This window comes from Moschus berezovskii, chromosome X, assembly GCF_049115385.1.
Source record: "Moschus berezovskii isolate FMDL1 chromosome X, NW_MosBer_1.0, whole genome shotgun sequence".
NCBI classification, from domain to species: Eukaryota; Metazoa; Chordata; class Mammalia; order Artiodactyla; family Moschidae; genus Moschus; species Moschus berezovskii.
In genome coordinates, this window is record NC_142488.1 from 125,436,198 (window position 1) to 125,447,343 (window position 11,146).

Genomic DNA, 11,146 nt, shown 5'->3' on the forward strand with positions numbered 1-11,146 from the left:
AATCTGTTGGCTGGGAATTGTCCATGTATAGGAGATTCCAGACAGTATTATGCATTATAATTAAATTCTGAAATAATGAGTTAAGAAAATCCAACACAATTATCACTGTGTTTTAGATAAAACAAAGGCTTTTGCCAATCACTTTTAATTCACTGCTTTACTCAATATTTTTAAATTGTTGAACTGAATAGTTGTTTTAATCTCACCTTTTTTAAAAGCCACAATGTTTTCTTCGAGTTGGACAGTTCTGTATATCCAAATATATTATGAACTGGATTTTTAAAAATTGTAATAATTGACAGATTTATATACCTGTGTCATAACATACAGAAGATATTTTTATTGTTTATTGCCATCAATTATCAGTCTTTAGTTGGGCTCTAAATACCCCATAGAGGTCATACCAGATGCTGTCCTTCAAGTCCAAAAGCCCGTTGTTGTTTTTTAAAGAAAGGCTCTCGTGACTTCAGGGCCCTCCCCCTTTTTTTTCCACTGAAGGAGTAGCATCCCTCATCCAGCAAGGCCAACATTTTTAACTAAATGAACAACAGAGAGAGGAGAGGCTGGAATAGGGCAAATGCCTGATGACCAATATCAGCAGGGCACTCTGTCACAGTCAGGCCGCCTTTATGTCACCAACTTTTCTGCCCTTTTCATTTTCTTATCCAGGGAGAAGATTTATCCTTCAGGACATAACGGCTTGAAGTCAAGATCCAAGGATATAAGATTTCTCATTCAGATTCAAAACGGACAGTTTTTCTAGATTCCATATATATGCATTAATATACAGTATTTGCTTTTCTGACTTACTTCACTCTGTATAACAGGGTCTAGATTCATCCACCTCACTAGAACTGACTCAAATGCATTCCTTTTGATGATTGAATAGTATTCCATTATATATATGTACCAGCAATCTAGAAAAATAGTACATACAATGAGCCTATTTGCAGGGCAGGAATACAGATGGAGACATAGAGAAAGGACTTGTGGACCCAATGGGGAAAGGAGAGAATGGGACAAATTGAGAGAGTAGCATTGAGATATATAATCATATGTAAAACAGATAGCTAGTGGGAAGCTGCTGTATAACACAGGGGGCTTAGCCTGGCGCTCTGTGACAACCTAGAGGGGTAGTCTGACGTGGGCTGGATGGAGGATCAGGAGGGAGGGGATATATGTATACATATGGCTGAGTCACGATGTTGAATGGCAGAAGCCAACACAACATTGTAAAGCAACTATCCTCCAATTTAAAAAAATCGGGACAGTTTTCCAGATAAGCTCCTGCTTTCACATATATTTATCTCATTTGAACCTGACAACTATCTAGTGCTTTGAACATCATTGTCCCCAATTTGTTGATGAAACTAAAGCTCAGGAAAGTTGTGACTTAAGATCATGAAGGCAAAGAATTAAAATGTTGAGGAGGGTACTTTGGGACAAGTTTTAAAATCATCATTGGGTAGAGTCAAATAGGTGCTATTAAAATCATAAAGCTCGTGGAAACAAAAGACAGAAATAACTTTTGAATCAGAGTGACAGTTCATATGTAACAAAATACTATGGGCCCTATTTAAAGGTAATATGTTTGTTATATTGCTAAGAGTTTATGTAAGACATAAGCTATTTTCATTATAGCTATTTTTCTTTGGAAAGTCAATGTCTTAAATCAAGATTTGGCAGTCTTTGGCCGCCAGGCAGAATACAGCCCAGTTACCAGTGCCAAAAGAACTGTAGTTAGATTTAGCAGCTGTATCCTGAATCCATTGCAAAGCTGAGCTGCACCCTTTTTCTACCTAAACGTAGATTTTGAATGGAGGATCAGAAGTGCAGCTGATCCCAGCCACATCCTTTGTCAGTAAATAGACCTACTTCTGTGCTTACAGGCATTACTGTCTATGGCCCAGGCTACCCCATTTACAAACTCAATGGTCCTGTCATTGTACATACAGAACCCATTCATGAGTTTTCTCCCATAAACTGTGAGCTCCTTGAAGGTAGGGCCTTGCCTAAGACTTCTTAACCTCTAGTATATTATAGGTGCTCAATAAATATTTTATGAAATTACAGTCACGGAATCAGTATGGCAGATAGGTATTCACTCTTCAGAAAATTCTAACTCTGCCATTTCCTATTGGTCTTTTTTATTTATAGTAGGTAGAATGGGAAATACGTTTTCTTCCCCCATCTTCCTTCATCCTCAGCAGTACTAAGGTGATTTTTTTTTGTTCATTTGTTTTGTTTTCTGTTTTTGTTTATGAGCGAACTAATTGTCTCTAAACTCACTTTCAAGAGAAATGTTTACCATAAAGAGATGGCCCATGCATGCATACTGTAAATATGGACTGAAGAGCCTTGAGTCCTAAGATTAAGTTCCCCAAGACTCTAGGGAGAAGAATACAATCAAGAAAGAGTGCTTGCTCATGCCTGGATTTCCTCTCCAATAGATTTCAAAGCCGATCCAGACCTTTCCCAGTCTTATTCTTAGGCTGGGAAAAGACTGGGTTCCCCAATCTTTCAAATATTTACCCTTAGCTGCTGCTGCTGCTAAGTCACTTCAGTCGTGTCCGACTCTGTGTGACCCCATAGATGGCAGCCCACCAGGCTCCCCTGTCCCTGGGATTCTCCAGGCAAGAACTTTGGAGTGGGTTGCCATTTCCTTCTCCAATGCATGAAAGGAAAAGTGAAAGTGAAGTCGCTCAGTCGTGTCCGACTCTTAGCGACCCCATGGACTGCAGCCTACCAGGCTCCTCCGTCCATGGGATTTTCCAGGCAAGAGTACTGGAGTGGGGTGCCATTGCCTTCTCCAATATTTACCCTTAATGAGGCAATAATTCCTATTCTCCCTGCAAACCTTCAAGTGATTGCCCACCTACACCCCTGCAGTCATCTCCTTGGCCTTTCCTTTAATCCTTGTCCCCATTTCCTTCATTGTACCTATCAGTTAACATGTACCCCACATAAACAACTCCTACCGTGTCCCCTCCCTTTTTCCATATGAATCTTAGGATAGTTTTATGAATAATAAAACTAATGGAAGTAAAGGTTTTTACTCTGATTCCCTAAACCCCAAGATTGAGTCTCCAAATCCTTAAACACCAATTTGTTGTTGTTCAGTTGCTCAGTTGTGTCTGACTCTTTGTGACCCCCATGGACTGCAACATGTCGGGCCTCCCTGTCCTTCACTATCTCCTTGAGTCTGCTCAAACTCATGTCCATTGAATTGGTGAGCTATCTAACCATCTCATCCTCTGTCGCCCTCTTCTTTTCTTGCCTTCAATCTTTTCTAGCACCAGGGTCTTTTCCAATGAGTTGGCTCTTCACATTAGGTGGCCAGAGTACTGGAGTTTCAGCTTCAGCATCAGTCCTTGCAATGAGTATTCAGGACTGATTTCCTTTAGGATGGACTGGTTTGATTGCCTTGCAGTCCAAGGGACTCTCAAGAGTCTTCTCCAACACCACAGTTCAAAAGCATCAATTCTTCGGTGCTCAACTTTCTTTATGGTCCAACTCTTACACCCATACATGACCACAGGAAAAACTATAGCTTTGACTATACAGACCTTTGTCTGCAAAGAGATGTCTCTGCCTTTTAATATTCTAAGTTTTTTATAGTCTTCTTTCAAAAGAGCAAGTGTCTTTTAATTTCATGGCTGCAGTCACCATCCGCAGTGATTTTGGGTCCCCAGAAAATAAAATCTGTCACTTTTCCCCCTTTTATTCACACCAATAATTGGAGACATCTTCTGGTTGGCTTTAAACCAAGGTCAGGTTATTCCCCAAAGATCGGTTCCATGTATATGCTTCAGTATCAGTGATCTCTGTGGTCCGCTATGTAATCAGAGACTCCCAGGTGTCCCAAAAAGACCTCCAGGAATTGACTCCTGAGGCTTGAGATACTTTTCCTCATGCTGTAAGCCTCAGGGAATGCCCCAGACTGACTAGTTTGAAGCTCCTACCAGCTGCTGTAAGCTTTAAAGTTTGGAAGGGGGATGTGAAGGAGGGAGGGGCTTAAGCTCATCTGAACTTTTTCTTGGACCTTGAAAATGGACAGGTAATGTCCACTTTCAAGAAATGTAAGGATCTCTGGGGGTTCTGGCTCTTCCGTGAATCTGAGTTTGGGGGTTCATTGTTTAAGAGGGAGCCCCAGGAAGCCCTTATACCAATGGGCATGGTTTTCTCTGGTTTCCTCTTTTGCATACCAGTTCCTCTTTTGAACATTTGTATGGCTATCCTTAGAAAAATCCCAACTGAAACATAGACATTATTCCATGCCCCCAGGATATCTCTACAAGTGTTTTGGTCCTTTGCTCAGGCCCTGAAAATTGGTGGTAGTAAATTGGTGGTGGGTGGGTGGGTAGTAAGGATGGGCAATTAAATATCAGACCTAAGCCTTTTTATCATGCTGCTTGATTACAAGCTAAGTCTGGCAGATAGATGCCTGAGTCTTCTGGCCACTATGGCATGGCAATTGAAACTCTTGTTCTCTAACCCAAGAGAAGTCTGAGCTGCAAGCCTTTGGCTCTCCAGCTGGCTAAAAAGAATGTTTGCAGTGACCTAGGAATGGAAATCTGGCCCAGAAAAGACCAATATTCATCTGACGGTAAATAGTTGCTTGGTTGGGGAGGATAACTATTCCAGGGAAAAAAGGGACAAGAAAATCAATACCTTAATTTAACTTCATTTAACTGAGCTTCTATGTATATGCAAGGCTCTGTGCTGTGAGCTGAGTTTATAAGAGGAATGTGATATGGCCTTATCCTCTGGTGGGGGTTACATTCCAGCCTGGGAGATAGCCCTGCAGGCAATAATTATGAGGCAGTATGATGTATGTTCTAATATCAGCATGAGCCAGATGCTGGGGAACCCAGAGAAGGGAAAGGATTTGTGTATCCAGCATTTTCACCATAAGCATCTTTGCCATAAGCTTTTTTACCACAAACAGTTTCACTGCGTGACAAATTGGCCATAAGGTAATTTTGCCATAAAAGATAAAATCGTGAAAAATAAAAGCAGGACATTAAGAAGAACATAATGAAACATGCAAAATGAATAGCAAAATTAAAAGACCTCATTTTCACCACACAACTAATTGGCTCTAGACAATTTTGCCCTAAAAGATAAAATAATGAAAAATAAAAGATGGGCATTAAGGACAACATAACAAAGCATGAAAAATTAATAACAAAATGTAAAAGACTATTAGAAATACAAGGTATATGAGTGTAAATTCTCAGCAATAATACAAAAACAATCAATTTTATTTTGTGGGTTGTACCTAAGTACTTATCTCCCAAGTCTTCTTCATAATGTTTTTCCCTTGTTTGTTTGTTTTTTTTTTTTGTCTTGTTGATTCCTCTCCTCGCTTGGCATTGCACTTTTTCTTTTTTGCTAAAATGTCTTCCTTCATTAAGACAGGTATCAATTTCAAATGCTCAGATGCATATTCATAACTGAACTCTGTATTGTGTTGTGAAAGCATCTACACTGTTGTGTGTTCTTGGCATGTTGTCACGTGTCCCTTGATAGATGTTTCAAAGTTCTGTGGGAAATTCAGGTTATAGTCTGTGACTTTGAGGCCCTAGGCCTCTTTCTCCTCTAATATAGTGTGCTTCAAAATGAAAAACCAACTCTTGGTGATAATCATCGTCGATCATCCATCAGCTTTATAAAGCCATCAATAACATCACCAATGGGAGGGAATGCATTTCAACTTGTTGGAACCAAACTGTCAAACCGAAAACTATCAACCAGTTGTTTTTTTTTTTTTTTAAATCTTTCAGGCCAAATTACCTTATAGCAAATTACTTCTATGGCAAAAATGCTTGTGGCAAAGATGCTTAGAGTGAAAGTACATAGAAGTGGGGTTTGTTCTCCCTGTAGGGGGTCGAGGGAAGGTCAAAAGAATTTGCCTTGTGGATTGATTTTTGAAAGCTAAGGAGAAGTTTGCAGTAAGGGCATTTCAGATAGACTTTGAAGGAGGATAATGAGAAGGCGTGTGGAGCCCTGAATGTGCCTGGCAGGCTGGGGAGTCCTCATGTTAATAAAGCTAGCTGAAGGGGCAGACTGGAAAAAAGGATGGGAAGGAGGGGTGACAGAAGAGGCTGGAAAGAAGCACAGGCTGAAATGTAAGGGTTTTGCATGCTATACTGGGCATTTAAAGATTTTTCCTGGCAGCGATGGGGAGCCCCTGGCAGGCTACAGCAGGACAATGGCAGGAATGGTGTTTAGAAAGATGCCAGAGTGGAGGATAAATTAGAGGGGATTTCTGTGGCAGAGAGACCTGTTAGACCATGCAATCATATGAATGGGAAAGAGCAATATCGCTAACAGGCAAAATCAGGGCAAATGATGAGATGGTGATAAACGAATATGGCCTAAGATAGGGACTCCACAAATCTGATCATATCACATTCTCCAGCTTAAAATTATATTATGACTCTGCAGGATCAATGTCTTAAACAATGGTTTTCATATTCCAACTTGGCCTACCTCTCTGACCTTATCTATTTCTATGCCTCCTTTGATAACCTAAGTTCCAGTCCCCATGACCCCAAACTTCTTTCTGTCTCCCAAACAAACCCTATTCATTCACATTTCCATGCCTTTGCAGGAACTATTCCCATCGTGTGCAATACCTTCTCCCCAAACTTGCTCCCTCTAGAGAAGTCTACTCATCTTTCAGGACATAACTCATACTTCCTCTTTGTGGATCCCTGATTTCTCTCTCATTCCCCTCAGGCAGAGGTAATTATTTGTTTTTCTCACTCTTTCTCTCCCTCCCTCTTCCTGCCTCCAGCATGGACAGCACCCAGTGAGTACTTATAACATTATTTCACATTAATCTATTTACATATCTGTCTAACCCCCCCCCCCCAACAAGACAGTCAGCTTCTCTTAGGAGAGAAATGGTTCTTTTTCACCAAGCCCAACATTTTATGCATAGAAGGATTCAATAAATGGTGAGTGATTAAGTCAATTTTGGAGGTAGAACTGACAGGACCTGATGTGATTATTGGTTATGATGAAGAGGGAGAATTGAAACTAAGTAGTTTCTATCTTGGGTAATTGAACAGTCATAAATAGTCTAGTTTCCATATAGCTTCCCCATCTCCACTCCTGACCCACTATAATCTTTCTTTTACAATGCAGCCAGAGTGATCTTTTACACATGCAAATATAAACCTGTTTCTCCCCCTACCCAAAAGTTTCCTAAGGGCTCCTTATCACTATCAGATTGAGTCCAAACTTCTTAGCATAGCCTGGCCCCTGCCTACTTGTTTCCCCCATTCTGTCATCACACCTATCCATTTAATATTCAATGGCTTTGAAGTTTCTCTCATGTCTTTTCTTGTTTTCTTTCTTCCATCTGAAACCCCTAGCCTCTTCTTCTTTGCCCGCCTCCTACACCTACATCAAAATTGCTTGTTTGCCTGCCTTTTCGAGACGATAACCTCTGATAGGGAAAGGACTCTGTCTTGTTTACTAGTTATTGCAAAACCTACCACAAAGGAGACAGTCAATAAAGATATGTTGAACTGAACTCAGTTAAGTGGATGATGATCCTATTAACAGAACCGTCATACAGCAGGAACTATTTGAAAGGCTTGAAGCCATTGAGAGGTCTTTAAATAAGAGATTCCATCAGAATGGCACTTCACCAAGATCACTCTAACTGTGGTGTGGAGAAGGAGTGGGAGAGGAAAGAGTTAGAAACAGTTAAGGAGCATGTTGCTGTCATTAGGGGAGAGGTATTAGAGGCCTGTCTAGGTTAATGACAGTGGGAATGGATATAAGTGAGGGAATCTGAGAGGCATATTACAGTGATAGATGTTTGTTTGTTGTTGTTTTTGGCCAGTCTTAGTTCCCTGACCAGGAATCGAACCTGGGCCCCCTGCAGTGGATGCATGGAGTCCTAACCACTGGACCACCTGGGAATCCCCTGCAATAGATAAACAGTAAATAAATTATGAAAGGTGATAGATCTTACTATGTACCTGTGTTGGTCTTCCATTAGCTCTAAAGGCAAAAAAGAAGGAACTCATCTCCTTCTTGAACAATGACACTGCAGTCTTACTCATGGGAAGAATGTGGGCTTTGTGATGAGGCCAAAAAAAATTATTAGCAACACAGAGGACATTTATTGAATCTATGTTCAGATAATGCATTTGGCTTGGTCCCCTCCGCTCGCCTTCCCCCAGCTTGTGTAGCGAGAACTGAGAACTGATATTTCTACTGCTGTCCTTCTGAGCCTTCAGGCAGAAAAGAAAAACAGTGATGGCAATAGCTTCCTTTAATAAAGTGCTGCCTTGCTAAGTGTCAGACTCTACACGTACTTTCATTTGTTTTCCACACTAAATCCTCCTTCCAAGCCTATGAGACAGAAATTATTATCCTCATTCTCCAGATGAGGAAAATGAAGCTCAGAGAGCCACAGCTGGGTCACCTAATGACACAGTCATTTTGTTCTGGTCTGTCTAACTTCAATTGCTTGCTACTTCAACTACATCCATGGTTCTCAACCTCAGCTGCACATTAAAATCACCTGGGGAGTATTTTATCTTCTCTCTCTCTTTTAAACAACTTTATTGAGATATAATTCACACCATACAATTCACTCAATTCAATGATTATAATATACTTACAGATATGTGCAACCCTCCCCACAGTCAATTTTAGAACATTTTCATCACCTTAAAAGGGAATCCCATATTCATTAGCTGCTGCTGCTGCTAAGTCACTTCAGTTGTGTCCGACTCTGTGTGACCCCATAGACGGAAGCCCACCAGGCATCCCAGGGACGGGCCCTGCTATTCCTCCATTCTTCATCCCTAGCTCTAAGCAGCCACTGATCTACCCACTGTCTTTATAGATTTTCCTATACTGGACTTTCATATGAATGGAATCATTTAGTAGTTGGACCTTTGTGACTGGCTTCTGTCACTTAGTATAATGTTTTCCAGGTTCATTCAAATTGTAGCATATATTCATCCTCCTTTCCTTTTTAAGGCTGAATAATATTCCATTGCATGGACATACCACATTTTATCTCTTCATTCATTGATGGACATTGAGTGGTTTTCACTTTTTGGCTTTCATGAATAGTGCTGCTAAAAACCATTCATGTACAAGTATTTGTGTGGATATATGTTTTCATTACTCTTGGGTATATGCCTGAGAGTGAAATTGCTGGTCATATGGCAACTCTTTATTTTAATCATTTAAGGAACTGCTAGACTGTTTTACCTGGAGAGTTTTTAGAATATATTTATGCCCTGCCCACCCGTCTCATCCCTCACTCTTTGAGCAAATTAATCATACTCCCTGGGGTTGGGTCCTAGTTGATTCTAATAATCCCCTCCCTCAATAGATTCCAGAGTGCACCCAGCATGGAGCACTGCTGCCCTATATCATGACTTCAAGGATATTTGCTATTTGACACTACTGAGGATTATCTATTTTTGAAGAATTATTAACTTTAAGGATTCAACAAGAAGTCAGTGCTTCAATATTTATTTATTAGCTAAGCCAACCACCCTGATGACTCATGATTCTCAGAAGAGAATGTTTGACTAAAATGTTCAAGGCTTATAGCTCTCTTTGCTGTCACCAAGGCTGATGTTCAGAGCAGGAAGACTGGAAAGCAAATATTGAGCTGGATTTTCAATGTGCTGAGAAGGTATTTTTTTTCCTACACATTGCTTGTCGCAGTGACTAGAATGACACTATGAAACATTCCTTCACTGGGGTCTGGAAAAATTACAGGCTTTCAAGAGTTCCTTAAGAAAGTGTAAAGCTCCCTGGTAGAAAGAAAATCGGCAGGGAGGGAGAGAGAGCCAGGTGAAGACAGGATTTCTTTTTGGCCAAGAGGCCAAGGGAGGGGGAATTGGCTATATATTGTAGCCATTGAATTGAGTGAATTGTATGGTGTGAATCTCAATAAAGTTGTTTAAAAGAGAGAGAAAAGATAAAATACTCTCCAGGTTTGCCTTCTCTTAGCCCTTCTCTGCCTTCAGGCTGTTCCACGCTCCCACATTGCTTCAGGGTGAGATACTTTCTGACTTCGCCAGCAGGGGACACTGGGTGCAGGAATGGAGTGTGGGGGTGGGGATGTGTGAGGAGGGCCAAAAAGACATCCTGGATTTCATCATCCCACCCAAGGACAACTCTCCCTTGTTTGGATCAGCTTGGTGCCCGGAGATTTACAACTGAAGATTTTAAAAATATTTCCAGGAGTGTGTTTATAGCAAAACATGTTGAATCAATTGCTCATTATGAATTCTCTGGCCACTTTGTATTGTTTCCAGGCCTTTGCCCTTTTGACCCTTCTTTTCAATTTGTTTCAGAAAAAGAAATGCCATGCTTTTGAGATTTCAGGATTTCTCCTTTGTAACATGGGGGTCTGTAGTTTGGGTAGGTACAGAACACTTTCCCATATGCTGGTTACAATTTTTAATCCTTAAAAACATTTGGGAGATACTATCATCTCTATTTACAGATGAGAAAACCGAGGCTTAGAGATGGTTAGGTGATTTATCCAAAGACACACTAGTAGTGTTAGGCAGAGATGGAACTAGGCCTTGGGCCTCCTCATTCCATGTTCTTTCTGTTCTGCTCTGCCTAGGTGGATATCCACTGTGCCTTAAAAAGCATCTGTAAGTGAAAGAATCAACCCCAAATATTATTTTGTGAGTCTGTTTTCCCTTCATATTTCTTCAATACCTGAACTTTTAATAGCAGCAAAGAGTAAAAAGTGTCAGTAAGTGACAGTAAGGGACCAGCTGAGTTCCCATAGCAGGAATTTACGATGGGACTAATTATTGTTGCTTGTTTTTACTATTTGCCAGTATCATTTAATGTAAAAGTTCTCAAACTTTCTCAAGGTCCTGAATCTTTCTGGAAATGTAAATACAAAGGGTTGTCTAGTCAAATAAATGCATATATATATAGTGCAAGTCAGAGAGATCATGAAGCCCACCTTTGGACCCCAGGTTATGAACCCATAGAGAGACTAGGACTAGGAACAGAAAAAAAAAAAGAAACATGACTGTATTTGTCCAGGATTGAAGACTAGCAAAACAGATATGACAGAAGTTACAAGGTAGAGAAAACTTCAACTGGAATGTTTGACAAAGTAGAGCAT